At 42.3% G+C, this 26,871-nt stretch overlaps 1 pseudogene; it reads right to left on the bottom strand.

Annotated features, from left to right (window-relative positions):
• Window positions 1-26,871, bottom strand: part of LOC115522798 — a 124,056-nt pseudogene that overhangs the window by 69,827 nt on the left and 27,358 nt on the right.

The following is a 26,871-nucleotide window of genomic DNA, read 5'->3' as shown; positions in this document are numbered from 1 at the left end:
ATAAAAACATAGAAGAAATTGAGCGTTAGCAAACGAAAGAACTTCTGCTTTTTGTAAGTCACTATGAAAAGAACGAGAAGACAAACCACATCGGGGTGGAAATATGTGCAACTCAGATACTTATAAGGGACTTGTATTCAGAATATGTAAGTAACTCAAAACGCAGTAATAAGAAAACCAGCAATAAAACAATAGGCAGAAGATCTGAATAGACACATTACCAAAGAAGGTGCATAGATGGCAAATGAGCCCATGAAAATATACTGAATGTCTTAGCCCTTAAGAACATGCAAATTGAACCCGCAAAGAGATACTGCTACATAGCCCACTTACAGTAAAACCACTGACCACACCAAGCGTTGGTAATGATGTGGAACATCTGGAACTCTCATACGCTGCTGATGAGAATGAAAAATGGTACAACTGCTTTGGAAAACAATTTGGCGGTTTCTTAAGAAGTTAAATATACGCATACCATATGTCCCAGTCATTCCTCTTTTATGCCAGATAAGTGAACTTATACATCCATACAAAGACTTGTATATCAATATTCAGAACAGCTTTATTTGCAATTGCCAGCAATTGAAGTGTCCATCAGGAGATGAACAGATAAACAATTCGTGTTGTATTAATGCATTGGAAAATACTCAGCCCTAAAAAAAAGGATAAATTATTGACACATGCAACATGAATTAACCTTAAAATAATTGTACTGATTTTAAAAAGCCAGATCAGCGGCGCCCGGTTGGCTCAGTCGGTTAAGCGTCCGATTTTGGCTCAGGTCATGATCTTGAGGTTCATGAGTTCGAGGCTCTGTGCTGACAGCTCAGAGCCTGGAGCCTGCTTCGGGTTCTGTGTCTCCCTCTCTCTCAAAAATAAATAAATATAAATATTAAAAAAAAAAGCCAGACCAAACAAGAGTACGTACTATATGAGTCTATTTTTATGTAGTTATCTAAATGCAAAGTAACCTACAGCAATAGAAAGCAGATCATTGGCAGCCTGGGAGTGGAGGTGTGGGAGAGGGATTACAGAAGGGCTTGAGGAAACTTTTGGTGGTGAAGGATCTATTCACTATCTTGATTGTGATGGTGGCTTCACAGGTGCATCCATCCGTGAAAATTGATCAAACTGTACAATCGAAACATATACAATTTATTGCGTGTCAATTAAAGCCATTACAAATATCATCATGATGAAAATTCCCCTGATTAAAGATGGGGAAATTGCCAGTGCAGCCTCTCTCCCCCAGGCATGGCAGCTCTCAGATGTAGGTTCTACACGACCACGTATTTTATCTGTTCGCAAGGTCGTGGTTAATCTATTCTCTCCAGATTTCTTTTAAAAGCAATGTCATTAAAGACTCTTTAGCTCTGAATCTGTACACGTGTTTATATTTGTGCGTTTGGCATTGCATTGGGATTAACGCTCTAAAGGTCTCATCTTTGTGGTCATTAATCCCAGGTCCAGATGGCACTGTGTCTGGAGGGAGATTAAATTTCATCATCTGTCTTTAGAAAACTGGACAAATGCCTCTACTTGGAGGTGCTGTGTGCCTCACTGGAAAGAAGTGTGCTCACCAGGAAGCTCACTCTTAAAGAGGAATCTACATTTTTAAAATAAAGCAAACACCCAATTTGTGGCAGATGTTTTACATGGCCCCATATCATATCCCACCGTGACCCCAGCGTAGCCATGGTGGAAGGCGCCATGCACTGGCCACTGAAAACATCCCCCCTTCTGGCTCACTTGTTTTTCTGTCTCTAGGTTTTCTCTAGATGCTAGGAAGCCCTCTCAGCCAGTGACCAAGCACCCAGGCTAGAACTGAGCAGGATTTAATGCCCTGTGGGCAACCCTCAACTAATGAAATTGGAATGCATGCTACCTATGCTCTGTAGTGCTTCAGAGAGGCACATTCTAGGCAACGCCTCAGAGGTAACCTGGACATGAACCTCATTGTGTAGTGGTGAACAGCTAAGTTACGCATTCTGACTGCCTGTGATAAGTTCTCTTTTCCCTCTTCTCAGTTCCTCATTCTTGCTTCTGGGAATGACCTCCCAAATAGAGTCAACTTCATCTTAGACCTTGTCTCAAGTTCTGGTTCTCATCATTATCACATCAGCATCTGCACTTTGTGTGCACAAGTTCAACATCTAGCTTCTAGGTTGATCTATAACGCAAGCTGAGCCAAGAGTTTTGGTAGTGAAGTGATGAAAACCTTGATGCCTAAAAATTGTTGGTATTTTTTCCTTCAATGTCTCAATCCTTCATAAGTAAAATTGTGACATTTTAGCCACAGGTTAAAAATAGCATGACTTGAGCAAGGAGAATGCGGAAATATTTGCATTTAAGATCAGGATCGGTTCTATAAGAGGAGCTCCAACCAAATTGGGACCTTGGGCTCACTATCATTTGGCAATCAATGCCATAGATACACTGACAGCATTATCTGCTTAGAAATCACATTGCAGTGCCCCCAAACGGCATAGTGACATTAGAATCCTCACTACATACTACTGTGTCTGTTTCTGCCCCATGCAAGGACTCTCTGTTCTGCTCAGATTATTCTTGCTGTCATAAGATACATCTCAAAAACTAAAATGTAGATGCCAAGTGTTAGTCTAATCTATTATTCAGGATAGAAAACATTGCTGTCATAATACATTATGATGAACATTAATTATCCTTGACAAAAATGGGCCCATAGAAGGACATTAAACAATGCTACTGCCCTTGGTGCCTAAATGAACCCTTTTACTTGACTGATGAAAAAATTGTAATCCCCCAACAGGATGAGAGTTATCTTTGTCAGCTATCACTACCTAACTGATAGTTCAGATGGAAAGTAAACATCACCCAGCATGATTAGATCATTATGGTGTGTGACATTTAATTTATAAATATTCCAAGATTTTGCTTATTTAAAAAATATCCTAAGGAAAGTTACACGAACATACATGAAATAAGAGTTCAACTGGGAAAGTTGAACAAAGTAAAAAGTGATTATGTCATTTGAGTCCTGGGGTGTCCTCTGGAATTCCTCTGTTTCCTGACATGGGAAAATTTGTGACGTGCTTGCTAAGAAGTAAAACTTTGTATCCAGTCATGTTTCAAGGCTAAGTATTTCAGGAATACCTGCCCCGGTTCTGAGAGTGTGATCCTGAGACATTAGTCCTGCCTTTCACGCGTGTCCTAAAAGAAAGCAAAGCACAGTGGTTAAGAGGTAGAGTTTTGAAGTAATGCTTGGATTCAACTCCAGGCTCTTCCAGTATAGAATCTTGGGCAAATTACGTAAGTGTCAGAGCTCAATGTTTTTAGATCTAAAATAGGATTTCTAATGCCTCCCTGACAGGGAAATTGGGAGAATTAAGTGGATTAAAGTCTGCACCATTTTTTTAAAAGTTTATTTAGTTTTGAGAGAGACAGACACACACACACACAGAGACAGAGTGTGAGTGGGGGAGGGACAGAGAGAGAGGGAGACACAGAATCGGAAGCAGGCTCCAGGCTCAGAGCTGTCAGCACAGAGCCCGATGTGGGGCTCAAACCCCTGAACCGTGAGATCATGACCTGAGCTGAAGTCAGATGCTTAACCGACTGAGCCACCTAGGCACCCCAAAGTCTTTAACATTCTTAAAAAGTAACTGGCGGGGCGCCTGGGTGGCGCAGTCGGTTAAGCGTCCGACTTCAGCCAGGTCACGATCTCGCACTCCGTGAGTTCGAGCCCCGCGTCAGGATCTGGGCTGATGGCTCGGAGCCTGTTTCTGATTCTGTGTCTCCCTCTCTCTCTCTGCCCCTCCCCCGTTCATGCTCTGTCTCTCTCTGTCCCAAAAATAAATAAACGTTGAAAAAAAAAATTAAAAAAAAAAAAAGTAACTGGCAAATAGTGAAATTCAAAAACTCAGCTGCTGGCATAAAAGAGTGGCCATTTGTAGATCGCCTGTTATAGGTGAATTATGTTCTACCCTTCTCCCAACCCCCCAAATTCACGTACCGAAGCCTTAACCTCAGGAACCTCAGAATGTGAATGCATTTGGAGACGGGCTCTGTGAAGCGGTAATTAAACTAAAAAGAGGCTGTTAGAGTGAGCTGTGGCCCAATGTGACTGACGTTTTTGTAAGTGATCAGGACATGGACACGGAGGGAAAACCATGTGAAGACACGGGGAGAAAGCAGTCATCTGCCAACAGAGAGAGAGGCCTCAGAAATCGACCCTTCTAAACCTTCATCTTGGACTTCTAGCCACCAGACCTGAGAGACAGTACGTTTCTGTTGCTAAGTCCCCTAGTCGGTGTTATTTGGCTGTAGTGGGCGGAGCAAACGAAAACACTGCTCAATGACGACAAGCAAGTATAAACCGAGACAAATAAATGAAATGATCGCATTGGACAGCAGGAAGCAAAAGAAAGCGATCCTTGGGAAAACGGGATAGAACGGCTGAGCCCGCTTGTCACCCTGGCTTTCTGCCCAGGGGCAGAAATAGATGATGCCGCGGAGGAAGGGGAAACAGAAGCAGAGCCCAGGGGTCGAAGTTCAGGAGACGGTGATCAAAGTTCAGGGGAGTTGAGATGGATAGAAGTTGTCTGAGCAGAGTACCAGAGGGAAGGGATCTGTGTAGAGAAAAGAACTCAAATTTGCAGCAGGGGCCCCTCAGGTCTCTGGCTGAAGACAAAATGGTGAACATGTAGGGGAAAATTTCATGCGCCAGAACAACTACTAGAAAAAGAACAAATTTCAAGCAAAGAACAGTTACTAGGCAACTGCAAACTGAGCAATTTCCAGCGCTGGCCAGCCAGAGAGATGAGATCTCAGTGAAGGTTCAGGGCATTTAGTAGAGACACCAAGAGGATCCAATGTTAATAATAGGGTTAAAATAGCCCTAGAGAGAGGTTTCCCTAAGGAATCACTAAAAACAGAGGTGCCTGGGTGGCTCACTCGGTTAAGAGTCTGACTTCGGCTCAGGTCATGACCTCACGGTTCGTGAGTTTGAGCCCCACATCGGGCTCCGGGCTGACAGCTCAGAGCCTGGAGCCTGCTTCCGATTCTGTGTCTCCCTCTCTCTCTGCCACTCCCCCACTCATGTTCTGTCTCTCTCTCTCTCTCTCTCAAAAGTAAATAAACATTTTAAAAAAAGATGTCATTAAAAACAAACATCAAATAATCAGACTGCTCTCTAAGTAACTTTATTTTCTAAGTGGCAGGGGTGGGAGTTGGGGGAAGGGGGCGGGTAGGAATCTCAGAAAAAGATGGGGGGGCAGGAAATGGACAAACAGAAAAAAAACCAGTAAAATGGTAGATATAAACCCTAATTGTCTACTCTTTGTGTTCATATTTATACAGATATCAATACAAATTATCTAAACAGTCCAAATAAAAGCAGAGATTATCATGTTGTGTTAGAAAACAAAACCCAAATATAGTTTCTATATAAAGCATTTTAACTATATTCACACAAGTAAAAATTGAAAGTAGAAAGTATATATCTTACAAACACAAAGTCTAAAAAAGCTGGAAAGGCTATATTAGTATCACAGAAAGTAGACTCCTAGGTAAGGAATATTATCGGAGACTAAGTGGTACATTTTATACTAATATCTAGGTTAGTCGATAATATTGTGCCAAGATTAATGTCTTTTGATAAATGTATCACAGATGTAAGTTGTTAGCATTGAAGGAAAATAGGTGCAGAATAATGAGTAATACTTAATATAATCTTTGCAACTCTTCTGTAAATCTAAAACTGTTTTAGAAAAAAATGTAGATGTATCCAGCTTGAAAAGGGAGATAAAAAGACTATCTTTAGTCACAGATTGACGTGACTGATTTTGAAGGAAATCTTAAAAGGTTCACAAAAAAATAAGTTATGAGAAGCAATATGTGAGTTTAGCAAGTTTGTAGGATCAAGAAAAATATACTAAACTTAAGATATACTAGCAACAAACAAGCTGGCGTTGAAATTTTAAAATACCATTCACAATAGCAGCACCACGTAAAATACTTAGGGATACATTTGATAAAAGGCATGCAGTGTTGAACACTACCCAACGTTGCTGGAAGAAGGTAGAGACGGGTCGAAATAAATGGAGAGACAGATCTTGTTCATGGGTTGGAAGACTTGGTAGACTAAGATGTCCTTTCTTCTCAAATTTATGTAGAGATTCACTGCAGTACCACACACATCTCCGGTAGAGTTTCTCGTGGGAATTGACAAGCTGCCTCACTCAATATGCAGTTGACAATACAAAGGACCGGGGCGACTAGGTGGCTCAGTCGGTTAAGCGTCCGACTTCGGCTCAGGTCGTGATCTCACGGTCTGTGGGTTCGAGCCCCGTGTCGGGCTCTGTGGTGACAGCTCAGAGACTGGAGCCTGTTTCAGATTCTGTGTCTCCCTCTTCCTCTGACCCTCCCCTGTTCATGCTCTCTTTCTCTCTGTCTCAAAAATAAATAAATGTTAAAAAAAAAATTAAAAAAAAAAAGAAAATACAAAGGACCTAGATTAGCTAAAACAGCTTTGAAAAAAAAAAAAAAAAGAAAAGAAAAACAAAGAGAGGCTGGCCTGTATGATTTCAAAATGTATGACATCGCTACAACAATCAAGACAGTGTAATATTGGCATGAATGTTGACCAAAAAATCAATAGAACAAAATATAAAGCCCCAAAGTAGACTTACACATATATATGGTCTATTGATTTTTGACCAATGTGCAAAGGCAATTCAGAGGAGGAGAAAACTATGTTGTTCAACAAATGGTACCTGAACAATTTAATATGCAAAAATACAAAAACAAAAACTAATATCCAAAAATGCAAAAAGCCTTGGTTCATACTTTAAACCATGCCCCCCAAATAATTCAAATACACGATAAGCTAAATGTAAAACCTCAAACTATAGAACTTATTAAAACAAACAAACCAACCACCAGAAAACTCTCTGTGACTTTATGTTAGGAAAGATTTCTTATATGCATCTAAATCACAATCCATAAGATAAATCATTTATAAAGTAGATTTTATCAAATTTAACAAATCTCTCTCTGAAAGACATTCTTAGGGAATTAAAGGCACGTATCTGCAAATCACCTATTAAAGGACTTTTAACCAGAATATATAAAGAACCCTCAAAACAAAGCAGTAAGAAAACAAAACACCCAGTCAAAACATGAGCAAAAATTTAAAGGCATCAGATGGCAAATAAGTTCCCAAAAGGGGTTTACCATCATTAGTTGTTAGAGAAATACAAATTAAAACAGCAGTGTAATACCACTAATACCTATTAGCATGTATAAAATTTAAAAAACCTGCACCATATTAAGTCTTGATAAAAATATGGAGCAACTGGAACTTCCATATATTCCTGATGAGAAGGCAAAATGGCACAATGGCCTTGGACAACAGTTTGGTAATTTCTTAACATGTTAAATGTACACCCATCACATGAGCTAGCCATTCTTCTAGGATTTTGCCCAGGCGAACTGAAGGCACATTTACACAAAGCCTTGTTCACAAATGTGCATAGCAGTCTCATTTATAATAGTAAAAAATTGAAGACACCCCCAGAACAGCTGAAAAGAAAAAAAAAATTGTGTTATATCCGTAGAATGGAATATTACTGTGCAAGAAACAAAAATGAAAACAAAACAAAACAAAACAAAAACCAAAAAGCTGTTTCTTTGGGAAAAAGAAAGGAAAACAAAAAAAGATGAATCTCAAAATAACTGTGTTAAGTGAAAGAAACCAGACCATGAACATATATAGTATATGATTCTCTTTACGTAATATTCTGGAAAATGTAAACTAATCCATAATGCTAAAGTGACTCAGTGGTTACTTAGCATTAAGGGTTAGTGGGGAGGGGCAGGAGGAAGAACTACAAAAGAAGGCTTTGAGCGAGAAAGACACCTTCATTATATTCCTGGGGGTCATGTTTTCCCCAGTGTATACGTATGTCAAACTATCAAATTGTATACTTTAAATATTTTTCGTTAGTACGTGTCAAATATGCCTTTAGAAAGCTGTAAAAATGATGCATAAAAATATTAGCATATTAGCAAACTTAAAATGTTTGATTAGCTGGCACTTATTGATGTTTATCAAATTATGCCTACCACCTAAAACCACGCACGTTAATAAGTGGCTACATGCCATTCGTATCATCCAAAACCAATCAGTAGTTAGATTGAAAAAAGGCAGGATTCTTGAGCTCAATTCTAGTATTACATTTCCTAATGTAGGGAATGAAAGAAATACATACATTGTGGGAATGGGGGGAGATTCGATTTCTAGAGAGACAAGTTTTCTTTATGGCTTCCCCATTAACTCTGTATTCAGAGAGGAGAAATTTGTCTGGGAAAATTAACATCGGAGCCTCCAAAGCCTCTGATCTGACTGTGCTCTTGAGTTTTTGGTGTATTGCACTTGGGTCTGATGATTATGATCATCATTCTCATCCGAATAAAAGGCATTAAGTGCTTGTGTGTGTGGAATAGATACTGAACAGAGAGCATGTTTAGCCCTGTACATGATTATCTCCATCTTCTGTGGATTTACTGTTTCTGAGAACATGTCCAGTCAAAATTGAGAAGTCTTGTAAATAACAAACAAACAAACAGCATCGCTCAACCACTGTGGCAGTGACCTTTTTTCCTGGCGCCTTTAGGTTAAGGTAGGACATCAGTTTTGAGACAGTTTCGCTGGCTTTTGACAAAATGATGTGTTTATGTGCATTTGATTACAGAGCCTGTCTTCACTTTAACATTTTTCTTTTTTGCTCAGCCTTTTAGCTCAATGTTCAAATTGTTTTTCCAGTCAGCTTTGTGTTTTCTGTGAATACTGAGACCGGTAGCTGATAAACCGGAGGCAAACCCAAGGATTTTTAGGAAATTTGTAGCTATAGATGGAACACCTAGAATGCTGGGACCATGTATCTCTGGTGCCTAGCTCGTTTCCTGGCTTATGGTGAACACTCCATGAATGAGTGAATAAATGAATGGATGGATGGATGAGCAAAACCAATAAGAAAATATATTGATTCTTCAGAAAAATATATTTCTACTCATGAGATATGTATGTGTATATACATTTATATATTATATTATATTATATTATATTAGTGGTTATTAAATTATATTTATAAATAATATGCATAATATATATAAATTATATTATTATTGTATTAATGTGTGTTTATATATGGGCGGTTTACCATATGTATTAGTTATCTATTGCTGCATAAAAATGTACCCTCAAACTTAGCAGCTTAAAACAACATTATCTCACACAGTTTCTGTGGGTCAGGAATTCAATAATGGCATAAGTGAATTGTATGGCTTGGGAATGCTTATCAAATATATATGCAAGATGTCAGCCAGAGCTGGGACTAAAGGATCCATTTCCAAAATAGCTCACTCACATAGATGTGAGTAATTCTAGTTATTAGTAGGAGGCCTCAGTTCCTCACCATGTTGGCCCCTCCATTCAGCTTCATGAGTTCCCTATGACATGGCATCTGGTTTCTCCAAGAGTGAGTGAAAACGAGACAACAAGATAGAGGCTACAGTGATTTTTATGACCTAGTGTTATAAGTGGCACTCCATCATTTCTGCAATGTCTTATTTGCTGCCTAGGGCAGCTCTGTTTAGTGTTTTACAGACTATAAAAAGGCACAAAATAGCATAAGGGAAGAGTCCTTGGAGGCTACCCTAGAGTCAGATGACCGCATCATTCTTTGCATTCGTCAGAGTATTTCCCCAGCTATTATAGCATTAACATAAAAGTACTCCTTGAACTTTGTAAAAAAAAAAAAACAAAAACACCATGGCTCATTATCACCATGATTTCGTGCCCTTCAGTACATGGCCAATACAAGGAACCAGTACATTTTATTTGAAGGATAAGAGTCTAAATCGGGTGATGTGACCAACAATTTAGCAATCCCTGTGGCCTGGAAAGTGACCTGATCTGGGTTGCCTGAACTAGTGACTGTGATAAAGGAAATGGGGTTAACTGATTGGGTTAGTCTTACTAATGTCCATATCTGATTGAGTGTGGGATCACCTTATCCACAAGACAGACACCTGAATGTCAACCAGTGCCCTGTTAGAAAGTGGGAATTAGGGGATAGACATTAACCAGGCAACAAATGAATGTCCACCACCCTCTATCTTGAAGTCTTAGTTAATGACCTTGGTTTTGGAATGGAAAGAAAAAATCAAGATCTCATTCCAGAAGGGCACATGGACTTTCCTTCCAAAGTTCCACCGTCTTAAGGTTACTCAGGTCCAATCCCTCTTACTATGTATTTCTTCATCCCAAACTTCAGATTCTTTAGAGAGCAACTCTGGTTGATACAACTTGCATCAGATGTCCAGTCACAATGACAAAAGGGCAGGATCAACTTCATTCCTACATGCTGAAGCCATTCTTAGAAAAGGCAGCTCCTTGGTTGTTGGAGAGACAACTCCAGCACACTTTAGGGCCAGGAAATTAATTATGCCCTGATTGGATTCACCTTTAGCCTCAGGGCTATATTAACAACATTAGAAGCCCTGAGCTCTGGTTACCATGGCTGTCCAATCACCACGTATGATTCAAAATGAAAACAATTCTAACCATAATATCAATGAAAAGAAGTCAGTAAAATTGTGTTATTTCCCTTGATCATAGTTGCAATACTTTTTTTCTGAAAGTTGTTTTTTTCTTTTTTAAGCATTGTTAGTGCCCTAAGCCCTCAATTAGTGTTCTTTAGTGATCCAACATGGACCACTCTTATGAAGTTTACTACAGAATTCAGAATCAAAATCAATGAACACAGCAAATAAATCAGGCAGCAGTAGGCAGGAGCAGGAAATGCAAGAGTGTAGTCTCATTTTCTGTCATCATTAAAGGGGACTATAGCAGACACTGACAAAGCCCACTCTATAATCTTGGTAGAGCCCGCTGTTCCATATAGCCCAAGGGCTTCCTACCGCCCTGCCAGCAACTCTGTGTCTATGGTGGAGGCTTCCTCTGGCTACAGAAGTTTACTCCACCTAAGCAGTGTCCCCAGGAGTTAATTCCTCTAGAGCAATCCTCAGCAATGAGGGATGTGATCAAGGGTAAATACCTCTCCTGTGAAGTTGAAATATTCAACATCATCTTCCAAAGCCTCCCAAAAGGACGGAGTCTCAGGGGACCATGGTGGTTTCTTCCCATCTCTGCCTCCTTCCTCCTTTGTCTTTCCAGCGCTCCTAAGGATCATCTTCCAAATACAAATCATTATCTCGGGATTTTGTGGGAACCCCATCAAAGACAGGCACGAGGCCATAACCAAGGGAGTGCTGAGGCCTGACCACTCCAAAGCATAATAGGATTCGAGTTCCTAGATGAATTGGTAAACTCAGTTGGGGATGCAACCATACAGATACAGAAACTAGACTTTCTCTCAGTTCACTGGTGTGATGAGTGTTTTAGAGTTCAGCTTCTCTTAACTAAGTACACGTGACTAATAATTCAATGCCAGAAGTTCACTGGAGAACCTCATAGTAAGACTGAGTTTGTTCCAGGAATCAGTATGCTTTTCCCTTCTGTCAATTGTACTTTCATCGGGGTGCCTGGAGCTCAATAAAATAATCAGAAATGTGTCAGGTCGGCACTGATATAGGGCAAACGGAAATGGATGTTCGCAGAGCTATCTATTCAGGCCGTGGTGAGGCCTGATAAACCCCCTCTGCCCCACACTAGAGGCACCCCTGGCTGATGGCCAGAATTCCTGTCACCCCCAGGTTTAGGAACTCTCTCTGAAACAATGGTAGACTGTCAAGTTGGCACATTGGAACCAGTTTTCTATCCACATTACCCCTTTCAGCTAAAACATTCCTTCTCCGGATGGAACAAGCAATCTATAGCCATGCCCTGGGACACAGTGTCCCCTTTGTTTTCACTCCTAGAGGACAACCTTTTGTCCACGTACTGAGTGGACCCCTCATTATCGTCCACTAACTATTCTTTTCTAAAATTTCTGTTATTTTTGATTTTTTTAAAAATTTTATTTTAGAGAGAGGGAGAAAGAACATGAGCTGGGGAGAGGGGCAGAGGGAGAGAGAAAGAGAATCTTAAGCAGGCTCCACACTCAACACAGAGCCCAACTTGGGGCTTGATCCCATGACCCTGGGATCATGACCTGAGCCAAAATCAAGAGTGAGATGCTCAACAGGCTGAGCCACCCAGGCGCCCTGCACAAGCAATTCTTTTAACATTCTTTATACTTTACTCTCTTCTAAAAACGGCTTAAGGTAGCTCACAATAATGCATAAAATAACACACGAGAATACAAATTTTTTAGAAAGGTGATGAAAGTCTAGGGAAAATCTAGGAAAGCGTCACAAAACGAAGTTAGGAATGATACCAAAATCATTATAGCAGGCCATTTTAATTCTAAGTTTAATTCTAATACCATTTAATTCTAATACCATTTAATTCTAATACCACAAGGGAGTCAGTATATAAACCTAAGCTCACTAGTGGGAGTCCCGGTATTCACAGCCCCCAGACACCCTGCTTGTCCTCTGTCTGGGACACAAGGTCTTTTGCTCGTCCACACAAGAGCCTCCATCAAATTCATAGGAGCATGCATCCAAAGGGCTTGCAAACTTTTGTGCCACGTCAAATCAAAACGGCAGTAGGCAAAGCTGTTTTTCTCGCCTTCCCCACTCCCCTCCTGCCAACAAGAAACAGAGGCAGAGAGGTGCCGGGAAAATAGACTTCAGCCTCTCCTGTGTATTTTCAAAGGCCTCCACCTCTGACAAATGGTAGCTGAAGCTCTATGCCATTTGAAAAGAATTCAGCTGAAAATTACGAATGGCTTTGCTGTTATTCAAACTCAAGCAGGTGCCAGCACCTCCTTCCCTCCCCACCACCCCTGCCCCATTTATTTTTGACAATTTCCAGAGTTTTTCTCTTTGATTTCCTTATAATGAAATTCACTAAGAAGGAGAACAGAGAGGTTTTCAAGGGGGAGTTGGAAGCTTGACAGACTAGGGCCATTGAAACTATTTTAATTAAGTCCTCAATGCTTCTGTAGAACATACACACCAGCCACAATAACAAAGAAACAAGAAAAGGGCCTTGGCTTTACTCTCAGCAAAATAGATACAACGAAGTAACACCATTCTGCCCAATACAAATCTTCCTTTCTTTATTTCTCAGGCTGTGCTTATACTGGGCACATCCAGGGTATTTTTTGGTTCTGTGGCCCACCACAGAACTGTCCAGGAAGCAGCCTCTTCTCATCTCTGGGGTATGAGGTCTTTGCAGGCTGAAATGCTGCCTCCGGCTTTCCTTTGTTGTTAGAAAAGAAAACTGTGGTGTCAGAGAGGCATAGGACTCTTACCCTGCAGGACTAGCCGAAAGCTTCCTGGGTCCATCTGATTTCTGCCACACAATCTGCTCATGGGATGCGGTCACCTATAGGAGCTACTCTTTGACATTTACCCTTAACCACTGTTCTGGTCAAGTAGCAGTTACTAAAACTGTATTTAATCTCTGAAGTTAAAAAAAAAAAGTAGGACAGTGATTTTTTTTCTGAATGATTTATTTGTTTAAAAAAATTTTAAGTGTCTTTATTTATTCTGAGAGAGACAGAGAGAGTGGGGAAGGGGTAGAGAGAGAAGGAGACAGAGAATCCTGAGCAGACTCCACACTGCCAGGGCAGAGCCCGCTGTGGGGCTCGAACCCACGAGACCTCGAGGTCATGACTTGAGCCGAAACCGAGAGTTGGAGGCTCAACCAACTGAGCCACCCAGGTGCCCCTGAGTGATTTATTTTAAGATGTCAACACCATTCTGAGGGGTTTTGATACATAGAAAGGTATTTCTTTAATAAGGTTCAGTATTCTTCATAATTCTCAGTATCCTACATCTGTTCAATTGTGGTGAGGCCAGTATATACTGCATAAGACTAATTTGAGAATTAAAAGAGGAAATAAATGCACAGTAAGCGCTCAGTCATGTTTATTAGTAGCATTTTCTTGCCTTTATAATGATCATATATCGAGCACATAGTCTGTGTCATGTACTATAATAAATACTTTTTTTTTTTTTTTAAATGTTTATTTATTTTTGAGACAGAGAGAGACAGAGCATGAACGGGGGAGGGGCAGAGAGAGAGGGAGACACAGAATCTGAAACAGGCTCCAGGCTCCGAGCCATCAGCCCAGAGCCCGACGCGGGGCTCGAACTCACAGACCGCGAGATCGTGACCTGGCTGAAGTCGGACGCTTAACCGACTGCGCCACCCAGGCGCCCCAATAAATACTTTTTTGGTACAATTATCTGTTATTTCCCCGAAGAGCCCCGAAGAATAGTTTCTGTGAAATTTGCCTTTATCTGATTATAGAGTAATATATACTCTTTGTAGAAAACTTTAAAAATGAAGAAAAGTGTACATAAGAAATTATCTATTTTCCTACCACCCAGAATAAGCACTCTTAATCTTTTAGTATGTTTTGCCCCAATTATTTATCCTTATGCATAAAATGGATGTACTTTATACAAGTGGACTCATCGTGCAAATAAATGTGACTTCCTGTATTCATTTTTTTTTTAATTTTTTAATGTTTATTTATCTTTGAGAGGCAGAGAGAGACAGAGAACCAGCAGGGGAGGAACAGAGAGAGAGGGAGACACAGAATCCAAAGCAGGCTCCAGGCTCTGAGCTGTCAACACAGAGCCCGACACGGGGCTCGAACCCACGAACTGCGAGATCATGAGCTGAGCTGAAGTCAGTTGCTTAACCGACTGAGCCACCCAGGTGCCCCTGTATTCATTTAATTTGATAGCAGGAGCTTTGTCCCAGGACATTTAATATTTTTGAATAACAGTGGTTATTGTATGTGCCATCAAAAGAATGCATAATAACTTACTTGATACTCTGCAAGGTAGTGTTGTTGCCCCCAGTTCGCAGCTGGAGGAATTGAAGCTAGGAAAGTTGAGTGATGTGCTGAAGCAGGATAGTTTATGGGGACCAGACCCAGGATTCAAAACCAAGTCTGTCTGGCTGCAACGCAGAGGCTTGGTGCCCCCCTCTGTATGGCCTTGTTCTCCCCTCGAGGTCACCAACAGACGTTCTGCACGTGCCCGTGGCTTCCGGTAGCTCTGTCTTGGAGGTGCTCTCTGGCCAGAAGAAGTGGGCTTAGCTACGTAGGGGAGCAAACGTGTTACAGTGTCTTAAGTGGGGCTCCTGTAACAAAAGACAGATTTACAAGAGAAAAACAAGTTTGTCAACATGTGTATCGCACATGTACCACGCGGGAGAACCCAGGCATGAGTGACACAGAGGTGGCTTAGAACTCTGGGTTACACAGCATCTTCAACAAAGAACAATAAATTTTGCAGGAAAATGACAGGACAAAAGAAAGTGGTTTTTTGGCTTCCAAGGATGGCAAAGTTGTGGGAAAGTAACTATATAGAAAGAAACTAATGGAGTCAGGTTTATTTGTAGATTCCTCTGGTGCCATCTCCTGTAAAACAGAATTTACATCCTGCCTTTAGGCAGAAAAGGAGAAAGGCAGAGGGAGCTTTTCTTTTGATTTTGCTGCTTATTAATTGCTTTCGGCTCAAAATAAGCTTTTGTCAAAGAAGTATATTTCGGGGTGACATATTCTGGTTTCCTGCAGCTACTACATGTCACAGCCTGGAAACGTCAGGAGTTAAGGCCCCAGGAACAAGCCTCCAGGGTAGGATGGGAGTTAGTGACCGAGTACCTGTGCTTCATCACCCCAGTGGGTCATTCTGAGGAGTGCTGGACATAGTCCTTCAGAGGATCCCCTACGGGACTGGGCCCATGTTGCCCACAGGGTCCTGCCCATGTGTGCATCCTCTATTGCTGTCCTTTCCTCCCTGGGTTCCTTCCCCGCTCCCTCGCAGCACTTTCCAGATAAATCATGTGGATAAAAACCCTTGCTTTAGTGCCACCTTCTGTGAACTACCCAAACGAGGACGATCTCAGATGCACCCACATTCTGTGTCACTCAGAGCCCAGCCAAATGCTCCTTCGTCTGCCTTAGCATTATGCTAACCGAGAACTCTCTTCATGGTCATCATACAATTTACAACAGTGAAAAATTTCGTGCCTTTAAGGCTTAAACTGTTAGAAAGTTCTTTCATATGCTATTCCATTTTTTTAGCGTTAGCCTTCATAGAAAACCTACTAGATGAACAAGTCAGATCTAGTTTGGTCCATTTTAAAGATGAAGTGAAATTGTCCCAGATGGGTTAGTTATATTACTCGAGTTCCAAAGAGAAATAATGATTATTTTGTACGTTTCCTGTTGAATCCCATTACATACAGATTCTCTGCTAAATACTCCTAGACTACTCCATATTTCACAGTCTGGAACAAAAAAGACCTACGATTGATGGATAATTGGAGAAAAGGTAATAATTGGTTCATTAAAAATAAGATGCTTAAAATCCTCCATACTATTAAGTTTTAATGTTTTCCCATGAATTCACTGAATTAGTAACACAGTTTAAATAACAGTGAGTTTAACCTTATCTGCAACAAGGGATGAATAAAATATGAAAAATGAAAGGTCAGTTCTAAAAGGCAACTGTCTCACCCTTTTTCTGTACATATTTTTTCTGTCTGACAAAATGTTCTGTCACAGCTAATTGGTCAGCATAAGCAAATCTACAAAAGGAACTTCATGCTGTGTGGAAGATTTTGAACTGATGGCACAAGACGGAGTTGTTTTGGGCAAAAGTCTGAGATTTCAATCTCAATCAAACCACGTAGGAGGCATTTACACATATAAATAACTGCACAAGCATATTTCTCATGCACAGACCTCACTAATGTATCTCTTCTCTCAAGGCTCTTCCACAGACTCTGCAGCCCTGTGCTCCTTTTTCCTTCTGTCTTCAATCTTAAAGAAGCCATCATTCTGCTCTCCCTTATTCAGACCCTAACCTCTTATCCTCAACTACCAACTGGGAGTTTTTATTCAGATGTCCTAGAATGGCTTCGAACCCAATGTCTTTACAAGCCAACTTTTTGGTTCCTTTCCAGCATCACTGTTTATATCCATACCCGCATTTACCTTAGAAACCTTGCATCTGGGCTCATTCTTCTTCACTGTTCTCCATTCCCGAAGACTAATTCTTATCATTTTTCCATTTAAAATGGGATCCCATGGCCACAAAGTCATGTGAAGACACCTTCCTGAGTGTTCCACCAGCCCATCCCCTCTCTCTGCTGGCACCACGGCTCACAGTGCCAGTGGGGTTTTCCTCAGGACCAAATCCCCCCATGGCTCTCTTTACCAAGTGTAATTTCCTCTGTCGGATTCCCACGACGCTTTCTAATATCTCCCCATTTGGGTCCAAATCTATTCTTTGTTATTCTGCTATGTGTACTTTCTATTTTGGTCAGTGTCTAAAATCTGAGAGATCACTGCTCTTTCAAGTCACAATTTCTTTGTCACTGGTTTATAGGTGCACAAAATAGATGTTCTCTGAAGACAGGGTTTAGCTCCTACTCTCTGTTCACGAACGTGCCTGGTACAGTGTTAAGCACAGTAGAAGTTCAACAGTTGTTCACTGACTTATTATATTCAATAGATTGGTGTGCCTGAGTGGCTCAGTGAGTTAAACACCCAACTCTTCCTTTTGGCTTAGGTTATGACCTCACTGTCGTGAGATCCAGCCCTGCGTGATGCTCTGCACTGGGTTTGGAGCCTGCCTAAGATTCTCTCTCTCTCTCTCTCTCTCTCTCTCTCTCTCTCCCCCTCCCTCCCTCTGTTCCCCTCCCCACTCATGTTCTCTCTCTCTTAAAATCAATCAATCATCAATCAATCAATCAAATAAAAGCTAGATCATCATTTTTGAGAATAACACATGCCTCAAGGCACATAGGCTAAGAGGGATCCTTGTAGCTCACTCCCCAGGCAGAAATACATTGCCCAGGCCAAAGGTATGGCAACCATAGGGCACAAAGTCCAGGATGGTCTGGGTTGACACAAGATCTAGTGGGTTAGTTTCCCAGCCTTTGCTCACACCTGAGTTGTCTTCATCAGATGTTGCTAGTAGGACCTTGAAGGAGAGAGGGAAACTCACTGTTTTCTCTAGGGAATGGAGTGTTCCTTGAATTTGACCACTTAGAAGCAAAATCTCAACACTAGGGGTGAGTTTGATTTCCAAGTCAGTCATTCCCGACCCTGGCTATTCATCATAGTCACAGAGTCGCTTTCAAAAATACTGATGCCTGGGCCCAAACTACCACAGATAATGATTTGTAGCTGAGGAGTGGGGCTCAGCCATGTGCATTAAAAAAAAAATCTCCCCAGGGAATTCTTATGAATATCCAGGGTTGGAAACCATTATTTTAGATGTAACAATATGGGGTATATGTACGTTTCACTTCCTTTCTGTCTTAGGAATCTATGATTTGGCTGAATAATCAAGTACTATGTCAAAGAAGGTACTTCTGAGTTAGAAAAACATGACTTGGTGGATGGAGAAAGAATATGTTCTGTAGCCCATGTCATTAATTTTGATCCTCTGACATAGCAGACCATAATACAGCTATATATTTAAGCTACTCTCATTCTAAAAGTTAAAGGAAATAGACCTGCTGGCTGACATTGACCTTATGGATTCTGAATGGTCACAGTTTGCAAAACCTATTGCCTCCCATCTCAGAGTCAAGAAGTATTTTTAAATCCAATTAGGAACAACTTCTTCAATCTCTTCAAGTAGCTTCAAATAGGAAATTTGTCAACAAGGCCAAATTGAAAGGAGTCCACTTAAAGGAAATTGACATATTTATAATGAGGGAAGGAGAAATCATCACTTTCTGAAAATAGCGAACTCCATAGTTTACCTATATAATTCCTGGACACTTGTTCCTTCCACCTGTGTTCCCTTCCATTTTCCTATTCAGATACTACGTTTGAGTGGCTTGTACAATGTCAGATCACATCACTAGTCCACTCACTCACACAAAGTTACGCGGAAATATTTGGGTCCTCCACTGACAGCCTTTATGCATTCTGCCACTACCTTTAGTGTGTTTCCAATTTAAAGCTCACCAAAGGAGAAGTTTTCGTTTTGAAATAGGTGTGATCATTCTTAGAAATAGGAGAAGGTGTTTGTTTTGGAACTTAATGGACTCCATGGCCAGACTTGAAAGTAGACAGCCAGTGACACTCTTGGGAGTGTCTTTTATAGGCCACTCTTACCCAATCAATGGAACTTTAGAGCCTTGGTGTCTGTTGATTTAAGGTAGCCTCGTAGGAGGGAAAAGATGTATTTGCTACTTCAAAATAAAGCCCCGTGGATCTGAAACTCGGCAGAAGATATTTATTCCTTTGGATTAATTTGTTGCTAAATGTTAGACAGTTAACTTATTCACGGTCATTTACACCATAGCGTGAGCTGGTTCATTAGCCACTTTCTGCTGTGACTGCCGGCTGATGTTTTCATTTGGATCAGGGAGAATAAGACGGATAGTCTCATTTCCAGGATAGAGCAAATTGATGTGAAGACCACTGGCCCCTCAAGGACAGGGCAAGAATTCCACTGTTGGAATTAAAGGTGTCTGTCTGAGCAGTGAAGTGTGGGGAAGCCTGGGGTCAAGGAAATTCTTCCTCCAACAGCTCTAAGACATGATCTGAGACACAAATGCATACACTTAGCTTCTAACTTTCTTCTTTTTTAAAATTTTATGTATTTTGAAAGAGAGAGTGGTGGGGGGTGGGAACGGCAGAGAGAGGAGAGAGAGAATCCCAAGCAAGCTTCATGCTGTCAGCACAGAGCTCGATGTGGGGCTCAATCCCACTAACTGTGAGATCATGACCTGAGCAGAACCAAGAGTGGGACACTTAACTGACTGAGCCACCCAGGCACCTGCCTCTGATTTTCTCTACCCCACCTAGTCACCAAGTGGAAAAAGAAAATTTGTGAAATCCCAGAAACCACGCCTGGATTTGGGGGATTCTCTGGGTGACTTTTTGCCCCCGTCTCTGGAACGTCTTTTTGCCCCCATGCTTGATTTTCCTTTTAACTAGTTCTCAACTGTATAATAGTAGTGGAATGGGGAGAGCAACATGTAGAGTGGTTTGTCGTCAGCCTGACCCCTACCTTGGATAGTCCTAGGTAGTATAACGGGTTTAGACAATAAACTCTTCTGACCGGGGGCTTCCTGAAGTTCTGAGTACCTAGAAGTCAGCTGGAAGAATCTGGGAACCTGGAAGGAGATGATGGACAAGTTCAGAAAAGAGAAGTGGGAACATCGTCTGAAGAATTCTCTTTCGCCGTGGTGCCATCAAATTCCCTGTTGCCCAAGCTGATCCCTTGCGGAGGTGGGGGGGGGGCATCTTAGACTCTTTCTTTGCCTAGTCAGTCAACAAGCACGGTCCAGGCTCTGTGTATATCTTGTCAGTGGCTTCTCTCCTCCCCGGCCCCACAGCATTTCTCCCTCAGACCTTCACTACCTCTCACCTGGGCTGTGGTTGTTTCCTTCTCCCAGCCACCAGTCTCAGCCCCCATAAATCCACAGCCCTCAATATCACCAGAAAGGTGTTCCAAAAGGGTAAGTTTGCTTCCCTAAAACCATTAAGAGATGTTCCCATCACCCCAAGATGGCTCCCCTACTTGTGGGACCTTTGCCACTGGCAGCTCTCAGGATGCTTTTAGAAACTCATGGTGACAGCATTACCTGATATCAAATTCCACAGCACCAAACGCATTCCCTTCCCAGCTTCCTCTCCATCTTTCTAAGTGAAAAGTTTGCCATATGTGCTTGATGGTTTTCACACTCCTTGAAAACCTACTGATTTCCCTTTTTAGCCAAGAGACAGTAGGCTCAGAGCCTTTGCAGGCAAAAGTATCTAGCAAGGGTTTATGAAAGTAATTTGTTTTTACTTTACTCGTTTCACCATTATGTTTACAGCAAAAGACATGGATTATTATTTACAATAGTAATAGAGTTTTCTTAGATGGCAGGTTTAGTTAAGTTAAAAAGAACGGGTTGGGGCACCTGGGTGGCTCAGTCGGTTGAGCGTCCAGCTCCGCTCAGGTCACGATGTCGCAGTCTGTGAGTTCGAGCCCCGCGTCGGGCTCTGTGCTGACGGCTCGAAGCCTGGAACCTGCTTCGGATTCTGTGTGTGTGTGTGTCTCTCTCTGCCCCTCACCCGCTCATGCTCTGTCTCTCTCTCTCTGTCAAAAATAAATAAACATTTTTAAAAAATTAAAAATAAAAATAAATACAGAGAACGGGTAAATTAAGGAAAACGTTAAGAGGTTAAGTGAGAGATATTGCATTATTTAGATCTGGCAAAAATTGTGCAGGTGACACTGGCTGAAGTTTGGAAAACACTGACCCCACGGGACCTAATCCCTGCTGCTTAACGTGCTGCTCAAGGCCACCACTGTCTGTTCCCATCTCACTTTCCAGTTGCCCTGAATACCAGCTTGTCCTGGCCTCGCTGTCATCCTATGGGCTGCGTGGAGTCCTGCCCTCCTGTCAGTCGCGGGGCCGTGGCTGGAATGAGTGCACCAGCCACCTTTCCTTACCTGGCAATGACTCCCACTGTTTCTGAGTCTCAGCTCAGTGTTCTGCCCCTCCAAGTCATTCTCCTCTCCTGCTCTCTGCCCACTCCTGTCCGCGGGGATGGCTGGCCTTTCTGGATTCATTTATTCACCATCTGTTGTAGGGCAGACCCTCTACCCTTGCCCGGCTGCCAGGAGACATGCAGTCCAGTGGGGCTGAGACCCCCCCATCCCCTGTAAAGGGATGAGGTGATTGCGACATAGTGCAGTAATTAACAATGTTTGCAGTAGCTAATATTCACTGAGTGCTTTTTATGGGCCAGACATTCCACTTACATATAGTATCCTAAGTATCATTCGCCATAATAGTATGACAAAGGAAATACTATTAATATCACCACTTTACAGATGAGGAAGCTGAGGCGTTAAGAGATTGAATAACTTTCTCAAGACTACAGAACCACAAACAGAGAGTAACTAGCCATGCCATGGGGCAGTGGCGAGGGATACATTTGGCTCTGTGCTCTTGTTCCAGACACATCTAAACATAAATGCACTTGGTTTGTCACCATGTCTAACATTTGGACACAGAGGGACGTGAAGGTGATGAGAGACCTTGTCTAAAGCAGGACCAAAACTCTTCTTTCTTCTGCCTGGTCCCTGGGAGGAAGCCTGACTTGCGGGGGACCTAACAGGGCAGGGCACAAAGTAGTGTCCAAGGGGATACCTTAGGGGTCCTGATGTTAGAAGCGCATTACATTTCCCTCAGATTCTTTAACGACTCTGTTAACTCTCCTGCAGTCCCAAAGCTCAAGGCTTTAAAATAGCAGCGTGTTGGGACCCCTGGGTGGCTCAGTCGGTTGAGCATCGATTTCAGCTCAGGTCATGATCTCACAGCTTGTGGTTTGAGCCCCACATCGAGCTCTGTGCTGACAGCTCAGAGCCTGGAGCCTGCTTCAGGTTTTGTGTCTCCCTCTCTCTCTGTCCCTCCTCCACTTGCACTCTGTCTCTCAAAAATAAATAAGCATTAAAAAAAATTTTTTTTAATTTAAAATAGCAGTGTGTTTTCATGCACATTATTTCACTTCTGCTCACATCTACCCTGTGAGGTACACTTTCTTAGCCCTATTTTACAGTTAAGAAAAAGGAGGTTTGAGCAAGTTGAGCACTTTGTCCAAGGTCACAGAACAGCTTAGTGCTAAGAGCTGGGGTGTGAATCTGAACTGTTGGTTATAACTTTATTGTTTTTTTTTTGATGATGATACCATATCTACTCTCGTAGTGAATAGTCAGAATTTTGTTGTTTTGGATTCACAGTACCTCTGAAAATGACATGCTAGCTTCCTGGGGATGATTTCTAGTCAAGGATCATTTGGGAGAGAATAGGATCATTAAAAACAAATCCTAGGCTCATTATCTCCGTGAACCACAATTTGGAAAAACATGGGCTCTTCGTGGAATGGTTGTATCCAAACTGGCGTCTCTGCAATCGTTAGTATTGCCCACAGGAGCCAGAAGAGGTTACTTCCTGGCAGAGCCCTCTGCTTCATGATCCATCAGGCTAGGGTCTAAGGTTCAGCTCCTTACAGGTTTCTCTTCTGCTTCTCCATTCACATCATCAAGTCCAATCCAGACAGCTGGGTCCCTTGCAATGTCTAGAGGTCGTGCCACTGTCTTCAGACAGTGATGCAGAAACTGGGCATCAACCACGGGCAGGAGGCTTCTGGGACAGAATGCTGCCTCCCTGTGGTGCCTGGTAGGACACAGGAGGCAGCGTCTCCCTCCATTTCCCCTGCCCACAACCTCACTCTAAAGAGGAGCTTGCATTTTTATTAGGTTGAGGGAACAAATGACCCTCTTTGAACTTGACCCTAGCCCGCTTTGTGTGCACCACATGCCCCAGTGTCAGCCACACTGGATTCCTCCCCATATCCCTGGGAAGTTCGTAACCCTCATGCCATCATAACCTTCACATTTCTTGGCTTAGAATGACCTACTCCATCTTTCTCACATGTGCAACCCCACCCACGTCTGATACTCAAACCAAACGGTCTCTGGGGAAATCCTCACTATGTCCGCCTCTACTCTTCTCTGAAATTCTAGAATTCCTTAGTTCTGACACCACGTGTCACAGAGGTTACAGGCACTTGCTTTAGCGTCAGACAGATCTAGGCTCACAACCCAGTTCTTCCAATTACTGATAATAACATTGGGGAAGTTATTGACTGCTCTGCATCTGTCTTTACTCACTCTAAAACGGGAATGAAAGTATCTGCTTCCTCAGGAGGCTGGTTTGAAGCTAAACACGGAATGCTACATATATAACATGGTACCACAATGTCGACACAATACCATAACAATTAGTTTTACTTCTCGTGCTACAAATAAGGGTTCCCACTCCATACTTCGTAGAGCAGGTACTAGGATACAAGCCATACATTGATTGCAGCCTTTGTTTCCCCAGTGGGTCCCGTCTCTGGGCCAACGAAAGCGAGAGAGTGGGGAAGGGGAGAAACAATGAGGACACGGAAATTGAAAGCAGCACAGGTTTTTTATTTGCCATTGTCCACCCGGCAGGAGGCTGCTGGAGACACAACCAAGCACTTGGGCCCCTCCTTCTTGCAGTCAGTTAAGCCAGAACCTGGGGGGGGGGGGACGGCGGGGGGGGGGGGGGGGAGAGGTTAAGACAATAGATTCCACCTCAAGGCCTCTGATCCTGTGAAGATCTGAGATGCCTGGCTCTTGCCTCTGCTTCCTGCCAAAAAGTTTGCAACTCTGGCTTTTTCCAGTGGATAGCCATAAAGACTCCTCACCTCGTCTTTAGGAATGCTCTCAAAACCAGCATCTTGGCCTTTCCCTTTCATGGGTCTTGATTTTGATTCCCATGACCCAGCAGTATCACTGGGAAGCATTCTAGTGGAAAAGTTTACTACTGCCTCTCTCTGTACATAGAAATAAGTAATGCCTACATAGAACTTGGTACTTATTTGGGCTTGGTACTCTTGGCACTTATTTGGGCTTGGTACTCTTTTGAACACCTTGCAGACATTAACTCATCTGTTTAATTCTTATGATGATCATAGGGAGTAATCTCTAATATCATCCTTGTTTTTATGGGTAAGGAAACTGAGGCACCAAGAGAGTCACTTACCTAAGGTTCCACAACGAGCAAGTGGCAGGAGTGGGATCCAAACCAAAGCCCAAGATTGTCATCTCTAAGCCACACCCCCTTAACGGACAGACAGATGGAAAATCAGTTATACAAGTCAGTTGTGCATTATATGCAGATTACATTATATGCATCTAAAGAATGATGTAAACTCTTTGAGACTCAGCAGCAGTAACACTTCCCCTTAGAAACTTCTCCATCCTCTCTCCCAAATGGAATGAGGTGCCTCCTTTCTTCTTTCTTTCCTGATTATTCTGGACCCACCTGAATCCTGACCCTCCAAGAGACTGTGGGCTCTGGAGAACAGACGCCTTATTTTACTTATCTTTGCAACCCCGGTGTCTGTCTGACCCAGCAGTATTTGGTCAGTGAATGAATAAGTGATTGAGGATACGTCTGTCTCCTAAATCTGTGAGAATCAATCGATAACATTCTACTTCTGGAAAGCAGGGCCTATACTCCATATATTTTAATATTCCCCCAAATGCTTACATCTCATAACAAAGGCTATCTACATGCTAGTTGAAAGAGTGAATGAATAACCAACTCTTTTCTAGAACCCCCCGACAAAGTCTGCCCCTTCCTCTGCTCTCACTCTCTCTTGCCCGATGGTTTAGCCCCCACAGGCTTAATTTGTGTAGCTTATTCATGTTTAAAAATGAAGGTGACACTCTACTATCTTAGAAACACTCTCCACTCCAACTGCTATTTTTAAAAGGGGCAAGTTCAGTTGTGGTTGCAGCTCTATGCAAGGAGTGGCGGGAGTTTATCATCTGTTGGTGCTGTGGAATATAGCCAACATTTATGGCTCGTTTCTCCCTTTCTCTCCCCATCAGCTTTTCTTAGTTTCTGAGCTAGATTATGTCCTGCCATGTTATGAGAAAAACAGCAGTAAATCTGATGGGGACTCTGTCCGGGAAGACTGGAAAAGTAAGCCCCTTCCCCTTCCCCCACCCCCTTTCTTTCTGTTTCTTATTAAAAAAACAATGAGTGTGTGCATGTCCTGAGAAGGGTTAACTACCCTCAACGTATCATGTCCAATGTTTTGAAGGCCCTGATGAAAGATGAAAAAATAATGATTTATTTATGCAGTCCTTCTCCCAACCTTTTTCCTGGTCTCTATATTAAGGAGAAGATGCCTAGAAAGACCTCCCCCTACATCCTCCATGCTGAAGTGTAGGTGGTAGGGAGACCATGAGCCAAGGGGGCTGTGGAGTCCTTTGCAAGCGATAACTCGAAACTCTGCTAGACAGTTATGTCCAGCCTCCAAGGTGGCCCATATTAGTCCCTGTCTCCTGGAAGATACACGCTTGTATGGTGCCCTCGACATTCTCCTAGGGTTGGTCTCTGTGACCAGTTGCATTTTATGAGAAAAATAATGACATGTCACTTCTGAGATTAGGTTAGATACCTCCTAGGACATGTATCTGGGTATCGTTCCCTCTCGGTCATTCACTCTGGGGATGCCAGCTGTCATATTGTAAGCAGCCCTGTGTGCAGGCCTACGTGGTGAGGAACTGATGCTTCTTGAGGACATCCATGGGAACAAGTTTGGATCTTCTAATCCAACAAAGCCCTGGGATGACTGCGGCCCCAAGCAACGTCTTGACTGCAGCATTAAGACAGACCTCAACCAGAACCACTCGTCGGAGATGCTCCCTGAGTCTTGACACTCAGACACCGAGTGAGATCATCAGTGTTTGTTATTTTAAATTGCTAAGGTTTGGGGTAATTTGTTGGGCAGAAATAATTAATTGGTATAGCTTTACAGTTAGATCAGGGAATTGAAATCAAACCACCCGGAACTGGCTTTGCCACTTTCTAGCTGGATGACCTCTGTGGGTTCCTACCCTTCTGAGTCCCCGGTTTCTCATGTAAAAATGTCAACTTCATTTCATGATTCCTGCCTCATAGAGATGGGATTAAATGGCAAAAAATAAAAGCGGTTGGAGAAAACATATTTACCAATGAGGATCCAATGAGCAGTACAGATAAGATGGATGAGAGGGGGGCTAAAAATGTTGGCTGTCTGGTGGTCCAGAAGGGGCCCATGGCCTGTCTCATTTGCACACTTCATTAAGTTTTATTTTAATTCCAGTACGGTTAGCATACAGTGTTCTATTAGTTTCAGGTGCACAATAGGTAATTCAACAATTCTATACATTATTCAGTGCTCA

This window comes from Lynx canadensis, chromosome C2, assembly GCF_007474595.2.
Source record: "Lynx canadensis isolate LIC74 chromosome C2, mLynCan4.pri.v2, whole genome shotgun sequence".
Lineage (NCBI taxonomy): Eukaryota > Metazoa > Chordata > Mammalia > Carnivora > Felidae > Lynx > Lynx canadensis.
This window is presented reverse-complemented; position numbering and strand designations above follow the sequence as displayed.